Below are 21,756 nucleotides of genomic sequence, written 5' to 3' on the forward strand. Positions count from 1 at the left end.
TCATCTATCAACCTCTAACTTTACTACTCTATATATACAATTCTATTGTTGTATATAACTGTACCTGTACACCTCTATTTATACAACTATATCTATAGAACTTTATACAGCTATACAATTCTATCCATAAAACTATCTACACAACTCTATCTGTATATACACAACTCTATCTTTACAAATCCATTTATCTATACAATCCAATCTATATATACAAACTCTGTCTATACAACTCTATCACAACTCAATCTATACAAATCTATGAATATCTATCTAGCTATCTCTATCTATACAACCCTATCTATCTATACAATCCTATCTATCTATACAACTCTATCTATCTATACAACTCTATCTATACAACCCTAGCTATACAACACTATCACAACTCTATCTGTGTACCTAAATACAAATCTATACAGCTCTATTTGACTATCTGTAGAACCCTATCTATCTACCTGTATAACCCTATCTAATTATATAACCCTAACTACCTATGCAAATCTATCTATGGATTGATCCATCTATACAACCCTATCTATCTATACAACTCAATCTATCTATACAACTCTTTCTGTCTATACAACCATTTGTATCTATACAACCCTATCCACCTATACAACTATGGGCCAGATGTACGACCCATTTTTGCATGCGCAAATGGGTTTGCGAACCCGTTTGCACATGCAAAAACATCATAGACATGTACAAAGCCTATTTAGCGAGTCACAATTTATTTGCGACTCACTAAATTGGTTTTGCGACTAGCTATTTGGAAGGTGCGTTCCCTTCCAAATAGCAAGTCTCAAAACCATGTACTAATGTTTTGCTACCGCAATTGCGGTCGCAAAACACTGGAATTACCACCTACTTCAAGTAGGTTGTAAATTTCGCAAATGGGAAGGGGACCCCTTTGCAAATGCATGCAAAAATCCCAGGGACCACTGCCTGCCCTTAAAAAATCAACCGAAAACATTTCATTTTTTTTCAAATGCATCCTGTTTTCCTTTAAGGAAAACGGGCTGCATTTTAAAAAAGAACTGCTTTATTTAAAAGCAGTCCCAGACACGGTGGTCTGCTGAGCCCAGCAGGCCACCACCATGGGAGGGCCTGTCATTCCCAATGGGCTCACAGATTGCGAGAAGCTCATTAATATTAATGAGCCTCTCAATTTGCGACCCCATTGGGAATCGCAAATAGTGTTAAACACACTGTTGTACATTTTATTTTGCACCTCGCAATTTGTGAATTGTAATTAGTCGCGAATTGCGAGGCGCAAAATAAAATGGTCGTACATCTGGCTGTATATTCTTATAACTCTTTCTAGCTATAAAACTTTATGTAGATATCTCTGTCCATCTATCTATCTAACTCTATTTATCTATGCATCTCCATTTATCTATCTATCTATCTATCTATCTATCTATCTATCTATCTATCTATCTATCTAACTCTATCTATACCACCCTGTCCATACAACTCTCTCTCTCTATACAACCCTATCTATATATACACAGCTCTTTCTATACAACTCTATCTAACAATACACGTTTATACAACTCTATCAATCTATCAAACCCTATGTATCTGTCTTTGCAAGCCTGTCTATACATTTGGCTTTGCAAGCATCCTTATCTGTCTGTCTTTATAAGCCTCTCTATTTGAAGAATGTTTCAAAAAACCTTTTGGTGTTTCTAAAAGTTTATGTATAACATAGCTACTTATAGGAGGTTTCAACCAGACTTCAGCCATTAGTCTATTGTTGTGTCATTTACATTTTCATCCACTGTTAAATTATGCATCATGTTGCAATTGGCCAGCACACTTCAGCTACTTGTTGGGCTGACTTTACTGTGAGATACAGCATGCTGCCCTTTCATGAGGAACAGATGAACACACAAAGCAGCCCCCTTCTGTGTCAGGGGCTACTATAGTAATTTGTGTTTTTTTTAAACCCCCAAAAATTGTTGCCTTGAGCCAATGATGATTATTGATGAGAGCCCCGCTGCTTCCCCAATAATAAAGTTCAGCACAAACCATGACAGAACAAAGCAAGAACTGTAACCAAAAGTAGCAGAAAAAGTCTTGAACCGCCAACTCTCCTCCTCTTTGGAGGAGAATCATCTCCTTGGTGACACACAGTTTTGTTTCGGGGCAAATCATAGCACTGAATCTGGCCTGCTTACAGCCACTGAGGAAATTTGCTCATATCTCGACCTCGGAGGCAATGCAGTTCTGATTCTGTTGGATCTTTCTGCAGCCTTTGATACGGTCAACCATGAATTACTGATTAACCATATGAGGGAATTAGGGTTGGTAGACCTAGCATTGGCGCTGCTTAAATCCTTCCTTTAAGGATGGCAACAAGTTGTGCCACTTGGTGATTCTGACTAAGGATCTTTTTGCCTGCCATGTGGGGTCCCTCAGGGATCTTCCCTGTTCCCCACCTTGTTTAATCTTTACTTCATCCTACTCGCCATTTTGATAAAATATTTTGGGCGGTCATCGGCGTCCCATGCCGATGACACTCCGATTATAGTGTCCCTGGCTAAAGATGTGCTGATGGCGCCACATTTACCAACTGTATGAGTGCAGTGAGCAAATGGATGGCCCTTCATTGCTTGAGGCTTAATTCTTCCAAAACCGAAGTAATCCAATTTGGGAACGATTCAGTCATTTGGTCTCCCCTCTGGTGGCCATCCGTTATGGGTATTGCACCCCAGCCAATTTAAAAACCTCAGGTTTAATCTTAGACAGTGAACTAAAATACAAAGATCTAATCAACCAAATCACCGCACCTTATTTTTGTTGTCTCTGAACTTTAAAGAAAATGTTTTCCGCCTGATTTACTGAAAGAAGTGGTCATCGCAACTAGACTACTGCTAAAGCCTATTAGCCTCTCAAAAGGTCTGCTTAAAAAATTGCAGACCATTCAGAATGCAGCAGCCCGATTTCTTCTGGGAATCCCTAAACATCAGCCAGGGCCTCTATTAGACAACTTCATTGGCTTCCGGTCTGCCATCGGATCACTTTTAAGGCTCTTTGTTTAGCCTATATAACTCTTCATGGAAAAGCCCCTGCCTTCTTTACGAAGAATTTTGATCAGTATATTCCAGGCAGAACACTGCGATCTGGCTCCGCCAACCTGTTCAAGGTTGCCTCCTTTAAGCGTGCTGCATGGGGGGGGGGGTAGAAGCTTCTTCAGGCTTACAGCCCGTCAGTGGAATTGTTTGCCACTCTGAAAATGGCACCCTCACTCATGGTTTTAAGGAAAAGCCTTAAAATCTGGTTATTTAATAAATGATTCTCGCGCATTTTGCTTTTGTTTGCTCCCTACAGTTCTGTCTAGCGCCAAGACGCCTCCGGGTATTTGTGCGCTTTACAAATCATAAATCATAAGAACTGCAATAGCCAAAAGGCTAGCAGCCTATTGTCTTTGCTAATGCTTGCCTGTTTTGAAAACTAACTTTGGAGTTTGCTGATAAATCATCACAAAAATTTGGCCAAGAAATGAAGTGCCCTAAAACATGTAAATTTCTATAGGATGTTTTAGGAATTGATACAGAAAAAAACAGCTGAATTGAATTACACCATATTCGGCAAAAAAGTTAGAACTTTACAGTGAAAGCTTGCTTTTCATTATTTAGTATAAATCAGGGCAGCCTTTAGAGAAACTCGCATTGAAAGAGGTGATCAGCGTGGTCGTGAAGGGGCTATAAGGTGTCTGCCACATGGTGCAGATATTGACAGGGGGCACCTCAGCCCCCAACCGGAGGCCGCAGTGTTAATGGGGGGTCCTGCTAGGGCCCCCCAAAGTTGCTTTCTGGCTTGCTTTCCATGTCAGAAAGCCCCACGTGGAAAGCCTCTCAGAAACTGATATTGCAATACCTACGGCGGAAACATCCTCCATAGGGATTACGCTCAGGCCTCCGACTGGCCGATGGGCTCCTAAAGCCCATCAGAATCCAGCTGTAATGACTGTCCAGTTTCACTTTCAACTGCCTTCATCTTAATGCGGCAGTCGAAAGTTAAACTCGCGATGAGACTCATCGTAATGAGGCCCCAATTGTCTTGACTGTGGCTAATGTCACAATGTGCAAGTACAGAGAAAGTTAGCTTGGCAGTGGTGCTACAGTTTTGTTGAGGGGTAGAGACACATTCTAAAAATGTGTGCATGTTATAAATTGCCTTTTGAAAGTTTTCAGTGATTTGGGGACAAGTCATTGAGGGCCATATGTATGATTTGATTCTGGATTTGATTCTGGAATTTATATAGCGCACGATTGCCCGGCAGCGTCAAGGCACTTTGCGGAGGAGATTGCCGGAGATAGTGCATTAATTTAAAAAAAGTCATGTCTTTAGCAATTTTCTGAAACCAAGCAGTGTTGGGCAGCTTTTGATATTTGACGGAAGCGAGTTCCACAGCCTCACAGTACCCAGGACAAAGCTTCTTCCTGCCCAGCTTACTTTCTTGAATATTGGTGTTTGGAGGAGTTTGCTCTGTGCTGAGTGTAGGTGCCTTGATGGATGGTAACAGGTGAAGTGTTGCTTCATGAACGTTGGCCCATTTCCGTGGACCGCTTTGTATGCTAGACATAGTACTTTAAAGTCTATCCTTTTCTAGACAGGAAGCCAGTGGAGTTTTTCCAAACCTTCGGAGATGGTTTGGAATTTGGGAACATCTAGCAGCAATCTGGCGGCAGCGTTCTGTGATTGCTGAAGTTTAATCATATGTTGTTTCTGAAGGCCTAAGTATAGTGCATTTCCATAGTCCAGTTTAGCCAAGGCGTTTTTACTGCTTCAGGGGGAATGAAGGAGCGCACTGTATGGATTGATTGTACTAGAGCATTTTCCCATGGACATAGAATGGGTAAAACCCTTTGATGCATCTGCCCTGAGTCCTCTAACGGTAGCCACAATATTTTCTTTTATTTTGTGGCAGCCAAACAAATCCTTTCGGATCCTCTAACTTTCTTTGTGAATTCAAATGGCTGAATGGAGAAAAAAACTTACTTAGCCAATTTGTATTGCCTATTTTTTTAATTCAACATTATCGACAGCTCCTCAGTGGTTCAGCTAGTACTATCTTTTTCTTAAATTTAACCCTTTCAACCCCAACACAAGCCTCTCTTTACATACTATTTTCTCAACATATGAACATGTAGAAGAATGTGTTAAGCGGACCTGAAACCCAAACAGAACCACTGGGTCAACAGGGCCCAACATGTTGACGTTCTCCATCAGTGGATCTATTAGAAACCCCATCAAAATCTGAAGAGGTGGTACCTCAAGTGGAGAATAGCCTAGAATGTGGGGGGGTGGGACCGGGTCAGGAGGTGTAAGTGGTATATACCGTGGTGGATGCCTTCGCAACCCAATGTATCACACAGACCAAAAGTCAACAAAAGGAGAAACTAGTGAGTGCAGATCCGAGGCCACAGGTCCTGCAAAAGAAAATTTACGGTTAGCATGGCAGTGAGTTCCAGCAGAAGATGGAAGTTCTGTACAAACAGCACCAAAGGCAGTCGAGCATCACTCACAGAGAGCTGGGTGGATTCCTGCTTCATGTTCTGCAAGTGGGATATATTGTCACCTTTTGCAGTTCATAGGGCCTTCGCCGTACCAAGACGGTGAAAAACGCACATTCCACATATGCTCCAAGTCAGGCACCATCCATCCAGATCCTCCAGAGAAGCAATTGAAAATGTGACATGATTATATATATATATGGTTTTTAGGAAACGTTTGTCGCCTCATTGCACCATTCATTTAGTTTTTTCTAGAAATAACCCCCCCGACGAAGGGCAGGATGTTGCCCAAAATGAATTGGGGCTAAATAAACATACAATTGTTGTTTCTCAAACATTTGTATTGTGGATACACACAGAAGAAAACTACATTGCATGAAGTAATGAAAGCACAACCCCTCATGTCTTGAAATAAAATGGATTAAAATGTTTCCATTTGAATTTCAGGCAGTGCATTCTGAGGGACACTTGCCAGTTTGGCAGGTGCAACAATTTTATTATAGAGAAATCCCCACAGGGATGCTGTGTGATCAAACTGAAGCCTTTCATGGATGCTTTGTCATCATACTGTCCCCACAGAGATGCCATTTGATTATATAGAAGTCCCCACAGGGATGGTGTGTGATCATATAGAAGTCCCCACAGGGATGGTGTGTGATCGTATAGAAGTCCCCACAGGGATGGTGTGTGATCGTATAGAAGTCCCCACAGGGATGGTGTGTGATCGTATAGAAGTCCCCACAGGGATGGTGTGTGATCATATAGAAGCCCCCACAGGGATGGTGTGTGATCAAACTGAAACCTGCCCAGGGATGACATGGTTATATTGAAGCCCCCAGGGTTGGTGTGTGATCATACTGAAATCTTCAGAATGTTTTGTGTTATTGTAATAATGTCCTCACAGGGATGGGGTATGTTCCTACTGAAGTGCCTGCAGGATTCTATGTTATCATTTTGAATGCCCCACAGGGATACTGTGTGATCATATTAAGGCCTAAACAGGGACAAGGTGTGAATATATTGATGTTGTCACTAGGATGTTGTTTGATTATAGTAAAATCATCACAGGCATGGTGTGTTATTATTTAGAAGTCTACACAAAGGTGGTGTATCATAGTGAATACACCATAGTGATGCTGTGCAATCAAATTGAAGCTACCACAGACATGGTGTCCGAGTATACTGAGATCCTCTCAGGGTTCTTTGTTATCATCTTGAAGTCCCCACAGAGATGCTGTGTGATCATTCTGAAGTCCTCACAGATATGGTGAATGACCATATAAACGTCCCCACAGGGATGGTGAGTGATCATATCGAGGCCCCCACACGGAGAGTGTGTGATCATATTAAGGTCCAAGCAGGGACAAGGTGAGAATATATTGATGCTGTCACTTGGATATTGTGTAATCATATTGACATTTTCGCAGGCATGGTGTGTTAGTGTATTGAGGTCTGCACAGTGGTGGTGTTTCATAGTGAATACCCCATAAAGATGATGTGTAATCATATTGAAGCTATCACAGACATGGTGTCCAATTATACTGAGTTCTTTGCAGGGTTCGGTTTTATTATCTTGACGTCCCAACATAGACAATTTAGAAGCCCCTCCACAGGGATAGTGTCTGATCATATTAAGCTAGCAGAGATATGGTGGGAATAGATTGATGTTGAAACTTGTATGTTGTGTGATCATATTGAAGTCCTCACAGGCATGGTGTTTTATTGTATTGAAGTCTGCTCAGTGGTGATGTGTCATAGTAAGTACCCCTTAGTGATGATTTGCAATCATATTGACTCTCAGGGACATAGTGTCTGATTATACTGAGGTCTTTTCAGGGTTCTGTGTTACCATCTTCAAGTCACCACAAAGATGGTGTATGATCATACTGAAGTTCCCACAGAAATGTTGTGTGATCACACTAAAACCTGTACAAGGATGCTGTACAATAATATTGAAGTTAGGTCTCTAAGTCATTTTAATTATGCTGGAGTAATCTGAGTGATTTTGGCAAATCCGCATTACACTTTGATGTGGAATTAGCAATAATAATGCGATTACATCTGCTAGCATGATGAGGAGTTATTTGGGGGAAAAAATACTACCACAAGAGCACATTTAACAAGTGTGAGTGGCTGCTTGCACTGCTGGTTATATTGTGTTGCATTTAGCATTCAACCACATAAAGCATTTCTGTGTCCATTTTGGATGCAAGTGTTCATTTTGTGCTTACCAACTCATGATAAATACCATCAGTAAGTTGGGGGAAAATCCTACCCCAAATCCACATTTAACAAGCAGCTGCTCTTTCATGCTGTTCATATTCTGTTGCAATTAGTGCTATTTCTTAGTGCAATAGCATCCTCACATCCATTTTGGAAGTGAGGGGGCATCTGGTACATATTAAAAATGATCTGAAGAATTTGTCCTTTCATTCCCCATGACTCACATAAAACAGTTGTTACGGCATTGACCCTGTCCAGACTGGACTACGGCAATGCTCTGAATGCAGGGATTCAAGCCCAACATCTAACAACTTTAGCATCTCCAGAACGCAGCAGCAAGGTTAGTGCTGGATATTCCCAGATCCGAACCAGTCTCTCACAGACTAAGGGCCCTCCACTGGTTACCGGTGGAAAAAAGGATTATGTTCAAGACTTTGTGTCTGGCATATAAGGCCCTTCATGGCTCTGGACCTCAGTTCTTGAGAACACACCTGAAATGGTATGTACCAGCAAGAAGTCTGAGATCTGCGCATGCAAAACTTCTACAAGTACCTAAGTTCAAGCAGGCTAGGTGGGGAGGGAGAAGCTTTCTGTTGAGGCCAGCCAAAATATGGAAACTCCTCCCTATTACAATAAAAAGTAGCCCTTCGCTTCTGTCTTTCAGAAAGGCAGTAAAAATCTGGCTCTTTCTCTGCTAAGCCAGAATTTCACCTCAGCCATAACCCGTAGCGTATCGAACATTAGGACCAAGATGCCTCTGGGCAATCGCACGTTTAATAAGTATTCAAATCAAATCATTTTTGTTTTAAGAAAATAGCACCAATTGGAAAATTACTCTTCTTGCGTAAGTCTGCATAATAGCGCTGAATTTTTTTAAACCTGCACAGGGATGACATGGTTCTATTGATGCTCTCACAAGGATGGTGTGTGCTCATATTGAAGTCCTGAGAGGGTTTTGTGGTACAGTAATTATGTCCTCGCATGGGATGTGCATGTTCATATTGAAGTGCCTACATGATTCTATGTTATCATTATGAATTTCTCACAGTGAGAGTGTACTATCATATTTAGGCCCAAACAGGGAAGAGATATAAATGTATTGACATTGTCACTTGGATGTTGTTTAATCATATTGAAGTGTTCACCGGCATGGCTATTATTGTGTTGAAATCTGCACAGTGATCATGTGTCAAAGTATTTCTAACAGTAATCATACTGAAGTTAGCACAGACATGCTGTATGATAATACAGAGATCCTGTCAGAGTTCTGTGTTATCATATTGAAGTCCCCACAGAGACTGTTTGTAATCATATAGAAGTCTCCATAGGGATGGTGTGTGATCATATCAAGGTCCAAGCAAGGACAATATGTGAATATATTGATGTTGTCATTTGAATGTTGTGTTATCATATAGAAGTTACATCTGGAAATGATTTTAATTACGCCGCAGTAATCAAAGTAATTTTGATAAATCCTCATTACTCTTTACGTGGAATTACAGATAATAATGTAAATACACCTGCTTGTGCAATTAAGAGTAATTTGAGGGGAAAATCCTACCACAAGAGCACATTTAGCAAGCGTGAGCAGCTGCTCACGCTGCTAGATATGTTCTGTAGCATTTCAAGCTATTTTCCTTTCTTTAAAAAAATATCTCTACTGCATGTTACAAGATGCTGGTGTGATTTACATAGTTAACTCATCTACCATACATTATTTTAACTCTGTGTTAGGAGACCAAGGTCAGATATTATGCAATCAATTGTGGTCCCATATCCCCAGGATATATGTACATTGGGGTCCCCGCCCTCCCGCACAGCCCAACTCCTGGGTAAGACCAGGTGCTTGGCCTAATAGGGATCTAGTATTTGTCCATAGTGGGCCAGTGACACACGTTTTGGTCCCCTTGGTTATCCTGTCTACTAACAGTACAGCAAAAGGTACAGTGTATTCACCTCTTAAAATTAAGTTTCACTCAACAATAAAGAGAAAAGGTAATACAAGGAAAAGATAACAAAATGTATATACCCGTCCTCCCACCCGCCTTGTGTAAGTGTCTCTATGGTTGTGACCCAGTTCACCACTCTTCTATATTCAATGCCTATTTTGCTCCTCATTGAAGGCTACACTATAGATGGAGAGTGTACTGCTTGTTGTCACCCGAGGACAGTCACTGGGTGGTGCCCACACCTAGATAGATATCTGATTGTCCTGCTAAGGGTGATGACCAAGGGCATTTTAGAGCTATTTTCCTAGCGCAAAATGCATCCTTTTCCATTTTGGACGTGAGGGTTTATTTAGTGCTAAGAAACTAGTGCTAAATACCAGTAGTAATTTGGGGGAAAAGCCGACCCCAAGTGCACATTTAGCAAGCAGCTGCTCACGCTCACTATTCATGTTCTGTTGTATTTAGAGCTATTTCTTAGTGCAAAATGTGATCCTTATGTCCTTTTTGGATGTGAGGGGGCATTTTAGCTCCAAGAGAAAACGGACACATGCAAAATGACTCTTCTCACGTATTTCCATGTGATCTTGCATAATATTTTGGTAGGTCTGCTTGATTACGCTACAGGGAATTCCAAGAGGTATGTGTATGATCATATTAGGGCTAGGGGTGGGCGGAATTTGCGTAATCGCGTTACGCAAATCTCCGCGAAACAGTAAAAATCTCCGAACATGCAGAAATTCCGCGAACACGCGGAATTGCTTGTTCGCGCTGCTTTTTTCCTGTTCACAGTTGCTGTTTGCGTGCTCGGGGAGAAATATCTGGCGAACACGCATTTTGAGAACGCGAACAAGAAAAAATGTCGCGAAGTCGCGGAAAGCAGAATTTTGGGCAATTTCGCGTTCTCCGCGGAACGCGAAATTACCGAAAATCCACAAATTCCGCGAGCGGAACGGAATTTACCGCCCAGGCCTAATTAGAGCACAAACTGAGATGAGGTGTGAATTTATTGATGTTGTCACTTGGATGTTGTGTGATCATATTGAAGTCCTCGCAGGTATTGTGCGTTATTGTATTGACGTCTGTACAGTGGTGGTGTGTCGTAGTGAATACCGCATAGTGATGATGTGTAATCATTTTGAAGCTCTCATGGGCATAGTGTCTGATTATAATAAGATCCTCTCTGGGTTCTGTGTTATCATCTTGAAGTCACCACAGAGACAGTGTGATCATATTGAAGTCCTCACAGTGATAATGTATGATCATATTGAAACCTTAATTTGAATGTTTTGGGTTCATGCTAAAATCTTCACAAGGTTGAGGTTTGATCGTATTGAAGTCCTCAATTGCATGGTGTGTGGTCATATTGAACTCTTAGAGGATTTTGTGTTATCATAATGATGTTCTCACAGAGATGGTGTGCTACCATAAAGAAGCACTCACATGCATGGAGTATGGTCATATTGAAGGGCCCTTTGTTATCATCTTGCATTTCCCACAGGGATAGTGTGTGATCAAATTAAGGCCCAAACAGAGATGAGTTGTGACTATATTGAAGTCTGTGAAATATTGTGTGATTATATTGTAGTCCTCACAGGCAAGGTGTGTTATTGTATTGAAGTCCACACAGGGGCGGAAGTGTCATCGTAAAACCCCCACAATGATTAATTGTAATCACATTGAAGCTATCACAGACATGGTGTCCAGTTATACTGAGACACTCTCAGGGTTCTGTGCTATCATCTTGAAGTGCCCACAGAGCTGGTGTGTGATTATATACAAGTCTCCACAGGGACGGTGTGGGATCATATTGAAGTACTCACTCACAGTTATAGTGTATGTCCATACAGAGGGCCGCACAGGGATGGTGTGTGATTATATAGAAACCCCCACAGGGATAGTGTGTATTCATATGAAGGTCCAAGCAAAGACAAGGTGTGAATATATTAATGTTGTCACATGGATGTTGTGTAATTATTTTGAAATTCCACCTGGAAAAATTACGCCGGCGTAGTCGGAATAATTTTTCCAAATTTTCGGTAACTTCCTTGCTTGCATAATTGAAAGTAATTTGTTTTTTTGTTTTGTTAAAACAAATGATCAATGATGAGAGTTATTTCAGCAAAACAAAAAATCAATGGCCCTGACATGGTGGAAGATTTCTTTTGTTTTATGTTCAGGATATGTTGACTGACCACGTAGTGAATGGGCCATTGGTCAAAGGTTTCCAGTTTGCAAAGGTTTACCATATAGTCTTCTAAGGTGCACCTGCTGAGAGCTTGTTCAAATAGTGGGAAACCTGCATTCACCTGTTATGTTCTTTAGGCAGGCTGTGCTTCAGCAATACGTACGAAGTGACAGTGCTGTTTCTTGATTTGTGATTAAAAAAAACGCAGTTCAAGTAAAATTACACTCAACTGTGGAATAAATGTTGAAAGAGATAGTGGAAAACGTCAAGGGAAAATAACCATGCTGGATGTCAACACACATAAATATGTTTTATTGAGATGCAGTGCTACTTGCTGGGTTTAATTCCTAAAAACCTCAGAGCAGGCAGAAGGCTAAATAGTTAAGTCCCAAATCAATAAATCTAGATGGAGGTAAAAATGAAATGCCAGGAGCCGGTCTACTGAATGCTAGTTGCATTTTGTTGACTTGCAGGGGCATATTTACAATAAAGTGGCGAAGTGTGTTAGTCAAGAAGGCTAATGACAATCTTCATCAGTTTAGAAACGCAGGGCTGCACCATATTTACTAGAATATGGTGCAGCCCTGCGTTTGCCTACTGTGCTAACATTAGCTGCCTAGTGCCAACGCAGGCACCCTTGCATCATAGTGCAAGGGAGCCTGTGTTGAGGGGGAAGATGTTTATGTGCAAGAAGGCCCCCGTTCCTGCACTTAAACAATCTTTAAATGCCTTTTTGTAACTTCTATGCATGCTGCTTAATACAGAACACATAGAAGTTGCAAAACAGCAATTTATTTTAATGATTGTTTACTTGCAGGAAGGGGGCTCTTCCTGCACATAAACAATCATAGGCAGTTCACCGTTTCTATGTGTGCTGCACAAACAGCAAAACTAGCAGAAATAAATAACTTCTCCCCATTTCGCCTGTTTAAGACCAGGTTTTCCCTGGTCTTAATTTTGATGCTGCCTCAAATTTACGCTACTCCTGTAAATAGGGGGCAGCATCAAAATCAATTAAGTGTTGTGGTAGCACACCCACAGTAACACCCATTGCCCTCCCCTGTCACGCTAAATACAGCATGAAAGGGTTCCTTATTTATAAGGCCAGATCCCTATCGCCATCACAATGTCACTGAAAGTTACGTTGTGGTGGCAATATCCCTTTCTCTGAGGGACCCGTGAAAGTTTGAAAGAAATTCCCCCAGCATTAACTATGAAACGCACTGCGGTGATTTCCGTCCCTGGTCATCACGCAGATAGGAGCAAGATCAGCAGCTCTATCTGAGAAGCAGGCAATCAGAAATCGCTGACCACTAACATGAAGCCCTGATGAGAGTCCCGGTACCAGAGGACTGGGTCTTGAAATGCGTCGGCACTTTTTTTTCAACACGGAGGAATTTGAATAAGCTTTTTGTGAGGGTTTTGCATTAAATCGTATGCCCACACTCTAAATTTTTCCCGTGTTTGGCACGTTTGGCTCCAAAAGCAAGATAGCCATAGGATCACTCTTATGTTATGATGCAAAAGTCCGTTATTGTATATAAATGTTTGTATATAAGCATTTCATGCGTTGTCTATTGTGAATTGTTATAAGTATTTTTCATGTTTTGTATGTTAATTTGAAAAATGTGTGTCACTTCTCATACAATCAAAATCTTTTTGCTAAACAAATAATTGCAAAGAATAGGAATGGTTTAATAAAAATTCCATTCAAGCAGAAAAGATAGTGGTCTGTTTGTTGCTCGAAAATAATAAGAGCAGAAGGTCAAACCGAGCCAGGTTCCCCCTTTTTTTGTACGGCCCTACCTGGCTCTGGTCCTTTTGGGCCTACCTCCCCCCCCAGTTTTTGTAACCAATAGACTGCGGCATTGTACATATTCTATGGTTCTGTACAGCCCTTCACACATACTGACACAAAATTTGGGAATATTCAAAAGGAACAATGACTTTACATGCCAATAGATGTTGCAAAAATAGATGTGCTCTTCGCAGAGGGATATCTCATAACATTCCAGGAATCGAAGTCTGTCCCTAATAACTATATGTAGATACCTGAGATGCACACTCAACGAGGAGGGGTGTGGGTAAGGTCTATGTCTTTTCTGGGCATGTATACACAGAAAGTTTCTTGAGCCCTGACAGGATTGGTGGGTGTAGAAGGAAGTTGAGGCCTCAATGTGTCAAGTCTGTTCATTGAACGAAACCTGTTTCCAGAGGTTTCACCCATGGCTTTTGGCACTTTCCAGGAGTTACTAACACTGGTAAACCTTGGAATGCGTCAAAATTCTACTTCTCCCCAGGTGAGGCGCAATGAGGGGAAATATATTTATTTCTCCTTGTTTTTTCTTCTTTCTAACAACTCTCAGGATTGTTTTTGTGCAGGAAGGTGCCTCTTCCTGCACAAAAGCAATCCTGCTTACAATGCAGGCGCCCTTGCACGATGGTGCATGGGTGCCTTTGCTGGTGCTAGGCAGTCCATCGTGCGCCTGCGCTGGGAAATGACAGGAATGCCCTGTATAATGTTAAGTACAGCGCATTCCTGCCCTTTCCCTATCAAGCAGTGCAGCGCAGCAAGGTGGCTTGCTGCGTTGCATCGCATGATTTGTTGATCAATGTGCCCCTTAATGAGAGTGTGTAACGCCTCTTGTAACTCATACCACATCAGTATTGAATGTGTGTACTTTGCAGAATCAAGCGAATACATTGTAAATGGCATACTCACAGCCTGTGAAATAATGTCCGCCTTCACGAAATTAAAAAAGCAAATTATGCGCACATGAGTACAAGATGTGTGAACTATGCATCTAAAGTGAAATTTTGCATCAGATTCTGAGGCTTTATTTCTAGTATTTTTACCATTTAACATACATTGATACAAATTACAATGTTGCAGAAGGTGCAGTGGTTTAAGAAACGCAACTACGAGTTCAGTAAGTGATAATAAAATTATTTACCAGCATAATAGTGTGTATTTTGTGCATGCATGCCCCAGAACACCATTTTATGAATGCTGTTCATTGAAGATCTTACATTTATTTTGGCAACTTTTATACAGCGCAAAATCGACCCAAAGGTATTGGAGCTCATTACATGAGCAGCACTTACATTACACAAGCACATTGTTTTTTCAAGCACTGGGAGATTAGGTGATTTGCCCAGAATAACTGGATCTGATGCTGAGACTCAAACCACGATCTCCAGTTCCAACGTTAGCAGCTCTGGCCATAGGCCACATCCTCCCCATTAAAGGAGCTAGTGTAAAACAAATGTTGAATTAAAAAGAAAATAAAAGCACAAAAGCACAAGTGTACTTATCGGAATGTCTTGTTTTTTGTTTTAAACTGTGTTTTCAATTTTGGGTGTCGTAAGTGTTCACATTATTGGGCCTCTGGAAGCACCTCCTTCCATCAGAAAAAAGCCCTGACAATCGGTACAAAATGTAATTATTATTATTAACGTGTTTCAATGTAGAACTCAGGCGCTGAATACATCTGAGATAGCTTTTGCGGTTATTCTAAAATATGAGACCTGTTGAAAAAAGTACTGTGTTTAGAACAGTGGCAGTGAAATACCCCTAATTTCAGGAAAATGCTTGTAATGCAAACATGAGAATGTCTGTCGATTTAAAACCAAACAGGTTCATGACAAAGAACACGCTTTTCGCGCCTTTAGTGAAAGGCATGAAAGTGTTTCATGTTGTGTTGCATCCTGAAGAGGATAAAAGAAAGGCCTTCCTTCCAGACATCAAGCGGAATACTCTCTGCCTTGGACAGAAACTCAACTTCAGAATGGCAGAGTTGCAAATGCACGTCTCTGTGCATAACAAAAGGGTCATTAGCATCGCAAGAGACCCCTGCGGCCGGAAACCCCTGAAGTCTGCTACCTTCCCAGACTGGGGGATGGGTTTGCTCCTAACACACCTGCCTTCGGCCGTGATTGCAGCCAGGATGGGGCTGAGGCGTGCAGACAAAGGCTGTCTGTGAGCAGAAACTCCATCTCCAAATAAATTTGCAATTGTAACAATCACGCAGCGTTTATTATTTTAAAGGCCAGAACCAACTTTAAAGTGCACATTATTTTATTTGTAATTAAATAGCTGCATCTCTGCCATGACTTTGTGCAGGAGGAAAGGCCTCAGATCTCGAGCCCTTCACAAAGTAAACGCTTGGAGTTGTGTTTTCTCGAGTTGTTCATTTAATTGAAATGGAGAGATGTGGGGAAGGAGAAAGTGACAGAGCTGCAAAATAAAACATATAAAGGGGAGACCACGGAGAGGCATGACGTAAGAAGGACACGGACTGTTTGGGGATTGCTTTTTGAAGAGAGATAAAATGTAGAAAGTATGAAGAACTGTCTAAAATTAGAGAAATATGTATAAGGCTTTAGTGGAACTTCAGAGAAGGAAGAGAATTACCGGAATGGCGTGAGGAATATGTAGGGAAGTTCAGATGGATAGATTTGGGATGATGTGAAATGGGTAAGAGGCGCCTTACATACAACATTTTTAAACGCACAGGCCACCATCTCTGTGATTGTAGCCAATCATAATGGGTTGCAATTTGGGACCTTGCTCAGGCATACTAATAAGATAGGTCAAATTCCAACCCACTGTGATTCTGTATGATGTGAACTGACCTATTAGTACATTGGTTGGTTCGCAAAATACAGATGCATTCGGTGAAATTCAATGTGCAAACTGCAACCCCTTTTACCAGATTTAATAATTTATCAAGCGGCGCAGTGCAGCAGTTGCAAATGCTGCATTGCGCGAGCAGGAGCGAGCAGGAGAGCACCACATTTACAGAAATATGGCACTCTCCCTAGCACCAGCGCAGAAATATGCTTCTGTGCACAATGCATACACCTTTGCACCATAGTGCAAGGGTGTCTGCGTGAGTCTAGCATATGTTTTGTACTAGAAAGATACCCTTTTAGTACAAAATACTATGCTTAGACTAACTTTAAAACTTTTTCCACCTTGTATGTTTGCTGTACAGTGCAGCAAACATGCAAAGTCGGAAAAAAAAGAAATAAAAGCATTTCTCAGTGATAGCACCTGGTTGAAGTGGCCACTATTTTTCGACGCAAAACCCTCTCTACTTTTTTAAGTAAATAGGGTTTTGTGTCAGAAACCTTGGGTGGTTGCATGGGAACACCCATGCACCACCAATGGAATGCTCCATTGCCAATAAATAAGCTGCTTTGCACTAATTTAAAGTGATTTTCCAGTGCAAAACAAGATTTGCCCTGGAAAGATTTAGCGTTGATTTGCATCACTTTTGAGATGCAAACACAGCTCTAAATCTTAGTAAATATACCCCCAAGTATTCTTAAATAACGAATCATAAAAGTTTATTTAAGACTCTTGACCCATAGTACATAACATTTTGCTATTTCTAAATAGGAACTGGAAAAATTACTTTTTGTACATGAGGCCCTTAAAGTAGCACAAGCAAATGAAAACTATCAAGACAAGATACGATTCAATTTACATTTCTCTGGGTGGGAGGAGGGTAGAGGTGGTGGAAGGATGCATATTTTCCCGTAATGGGTATTATTTGAGTAACTTAAGGCTCAGTTTCTGACTTGATATGTATAGAGTTTTCCAAGACTCTGTTGCATGAAAGTTGCCAAATGAAAATATTCCCATATTCCATACTATGACTAGTTTTAGGGCAACACACTAGCGTATACCAAAATATTATGAATGGAATATTTGAATTCATCTCAGCCACTGGTAATTACTCTGGCCGCATCCCAGTCAATGGATTTTTTGTACACTATGCCACCTTGGACACATCCATATGCAAATCAGCCTTGACCCTGCTCCAATGGGAACAGTCTATCCCAAACTGCTAGGCCCAGACCCTTCGTGACCCGGGAACACAAGCAACCCAGGACCAGTTTTCGCTCTAGTAAGGGATCATCAGACAGGTATAGCTTGGTTCCAGTGATGCAGTGTGTATTGGACCCACAACTTTGTATAATGTAACAGGTGCTCATGTAAAGTGCTCCAATACCCTCAGAGCAGACAGCACTGAAAAGCCTTTTGGAAGGGATATGTAGGAACTGTTGATATACCAGAAAAGGCATTGGGACACCACCTAGAGTGATTTAAATAGATATTGCTATAAAAAAAAAATGCCTGAAGGGCTGTCACATATGTTTCATTCAAAAGAGGGCACAGGGCACCTTCTCTCAATTTGCCTCAGGGTAAATCTAGAGGCTCATTTGTGCCAAGCACCTGAATCGAATTAAGTCTTGCCACTTGAGATGGACTTTCCATTCTTTATAATTTAGACTCATGGGCCGATTCTGATCCGGGTCAGAAAGCACTACGACTAAGCCGGATCCGGAGTGTTTTCCTACCGAACCGGAGTCCTGCAGTCCGACCGAGCGAGTACGATGCGGCCGTATGCTGCTGGACTCGGTTCGGTCGAACTCCCATAGAAGTCAATGGGAGCCGGTCGTACGACGCGTACATGGGCTCCCATTGACTGAATGGGTACGTCGCGGACAAGTGCGTCCCTTACAGTGGGTACGCGTCGGTGCCATCCGCACCGTACATGCCTGTGTTGGGGAGATCCATGGGTCTCCCCCTGTGTGCGAGTCATAGGGCTGCGGGTGACAGGGTGTCCGACGCGGACCCCTCAAAGGCAACCACCCGGACAATTTGCGAGCCGGACACTCCGGCTCGCACAGGCTGTCCGACGCGTGCATCGTACTGGCTCGGTCATGAATCGCATCCATTGCACGCCACGGTTAGCTTACGACCGAGACGTACGGAGTGGTTCGGACCCGGAAACTACTCGGTCGGTGAATTTCATGTAGCTCGCATCGTACTTGCTCGCTCGTACAGCTGTACGAGTCGGCCGGAAAACACGCGTACGGCTCGTAGTTTTTCCGTCCTGATCGTGTTCGGTGCCCTTTCGGTCCGGATCGGAATCGGCCCCATAGTATGTAACAGTGAACAGCACTTAATAACATCAATATCCAGTCTGTACTTTATGTTGTTAAAAAAGGACTTTATTTAACTGGAATATAAATAGAACAGAAATACATAAGATAAGCAATGAAATATAGAAGGAGATAGTATTTTATTTGGTCGGGCGGGAACACCAAAAATGTTTTTAAATGGGTTACAGTCACTGCTGCTGTACATGGAGAGGATATTGGAAATCAGTAAGGAGTTCCATGATCCTGTTTAGCAGAATATGGCTAAAATCCAAATTCCTTTGTAAGCCATTCAAATTACAAGGTGATTTGCAATATCCTTTTAACATACAGCAGAGAGGACTTTATGGCTTATAATACATGGTCACACCATCACTCGTCTCACAAACCACTTAAATTCTCGTTATCTTGCTCTTTCAAATAAAAGATAATCTGCTTGCAAACATGATGTATTACAACAAAATCTGTAGTATGGAATTTAGCACACCATAAAGGAGTTAGTAACTTGCAGCCAAAAAGTATTCAAGCCAGTTTATTGTATTTCAATTGCTTTATATAGCTCTTACTACCACTGACGAGATATTGAAGTGTTTTGTGCAGGTAGCACACTATTTCAGTACTCAAGGTCTGTGGTTAGTCTGGTGGTCATTAGGGATTGTTAGTTATTTTTGATTAGTGCGGCTAGTGTTGTGCTCTCAAGAAACTCTTGCATGCGTTTCCTCCAGTGTTTTGTGGTAGATTAAGTTATTAGGAGGGAGGTGTGATCAATAATGTGAGTTCATGTTAATGGAAAGCGGAATGAATATTTCCTTTGTTTACAACTTTATGCTTCCTTTTTTCTAATGTGAGGTACTGTGTTATGCCCAATTTTTATACCTTGGGTTGGTCAGGTGAGATTTGGAGGAGGGATGATCTCTGTGATTTGCAACTATTGTTCTTTATGTATTTTTGAGACGGACACATGACTGATATATTTGTAGGGTGATCTGGTTCTCCCCTGATGTTACTAAGGGGGGTGTTTATAAAGGTATTGTGCTTTAGTTCTCCCTTAATTTTAAAGGGTCTTTCAGTGTCGTCTGTTTATAGGCAGAGTGGTCAGAATGTATGAGGGTACTCGTTGTGAAAGAGATCATATAGTTTCTCTGATTTATTATGTTGGGGAAACCTCAATCTTAACCACTCTTTGGAAGTCTATGTGATTCTCAGCAGCTCTAATCATTTCATGAAGGGAGTTCCATTATTTGGTGGCTTGAATGGAGAAGGTAGCATCACCTACACTTTTCTTCTGGGCAGGCATTAGTAAACACAGTACCAGCTTATGATGTAAGCTCCCTGGATGGAAATATTTGGTGTATTTTGATCAGAGGAAATGCATTTCTTTGCTTTTTATTGCTCTGTGAGTGATGCACCACAGCTTACAAAAGTATATTTTTTGTCAGTTTTGTAGAGGCATGACCACTTACTTCTCATTGAGGTCGTCTACCTACAAATGGTTCACTTTAGGGTGAAGACAGGGCCTATTTGGAACTTTGCCACCTAATAGTGGTCTGGGTGTCTGGAGAGAGTGGACTCTGTAAAGACCTTTGAACAAAGCAAAGGTTTTACGTTCTACGGGCTAGGCAAACCACATCTCATAGATTGCGCATGAAAGATCCCCTACGCAAAAAAACCAGGGCTGTGTGTTGTAGCGGGGGTTGGCCAGCCATGTCTCATTGATTATGAACAAGAGATTGTCTACGTAAAAATATATTTGCTTATTTTTGCTTGCTTATTTTAAATAAATATTGTTTATAAATGTATTTATTTTAGAAAATAGTTCTACCTTTTTGATATCTGTAATGAATATATTTAACGTTAATGTTAAATATATTTAATCTGTTATAAATATTGTTTATTTTTTATATTTACATTTTAAAAAATATTTAAATATTATTAATTTGTTTCTCTGCTATCCAACACTTTCCTTACTGTTGCACTCACTGGAGTGGGAATAGTAATTTTTACTCCTCCGCCATCCAGCACTTTCTCTACTGTTGCACTCACTGGAGTGGGAACAGTAATTTTTACTCATATGCTATCCAGCTCTTTTCCTACTGTTGCACTCACTGGAGTGGGAATAGTAATTTTTCTTCCTCCGCCATCCAGCACTTTCCCTACTGTTGCACTTACTGGAGACGGTAATAGTAATTTTTACTCATCTGCTATCCAGCTCTTTCCCTACTGTTGCACTCACTGGGGTGGAATAGTAATTTTTACCCCTCCGCTATCCAGCACTTTCCCTACTGTTGCACTCACTGGAGTGGGAGTATTAATTTTTAACCCTCCGCCATCCAGCACTTTCCCTACTGTTGCACTCACTGGAGTGGGACCAGTAATTTACACTCATCCGCTAGCCAGCTCTTTCCCTACTGTTGCAGTAACTGGAGTGGGAATAGTCATTTTTACCGCTCCGCCATCCAGTACTTTCCTTACTGTTGCACTCAATGGAGTGGGAATAGTAATTTTTATTCCTCCGCCATCCAGCACTTTCCCTACTGTTGCACTCACTGGAGTGGGAATAGTAATTTTTACCCATCCGCTATCCAGCACTTTCCCTACTGTTGCACTCACTGGAGTGGGAATAGTAATTTTTACCCATCCGCTATCCAGCACTTTCCCTACTGTTGCACTCACTGGAGTGGGAATAGTAATTTTTACCCCTCTGCTATCCAGCACTTTCCTTACTGTTGCACTCACTGGACTGAGAATAGTAATTTTACTCATCCGCTATCCAGCTCTTTTCCTACTGTTGTACTCACTGGAGTGGGAATAGTAATTTTTACTCATCCGCTATCCAGCACTTTCCCAACTGTTGCACTCACTGGAGTGGGAATAGTAATTTTTAGTTAACTGTTTGAATTCATTTTAAAATGGGTATTTT

Source organism: Triturus cristatus, chromosome 1_2, assembly GCF_964204655.1.
Source record: "Triturus cristatus chromosome 1_2, aTriCri1.1, whole genome shotgun sequence".
Classification (NCBI taxonomy): Eukaryota; Metazoa; Chordata; class Amphibia; order Caudata; family Salamandridae; genus Triturus; species Triturus cristatus.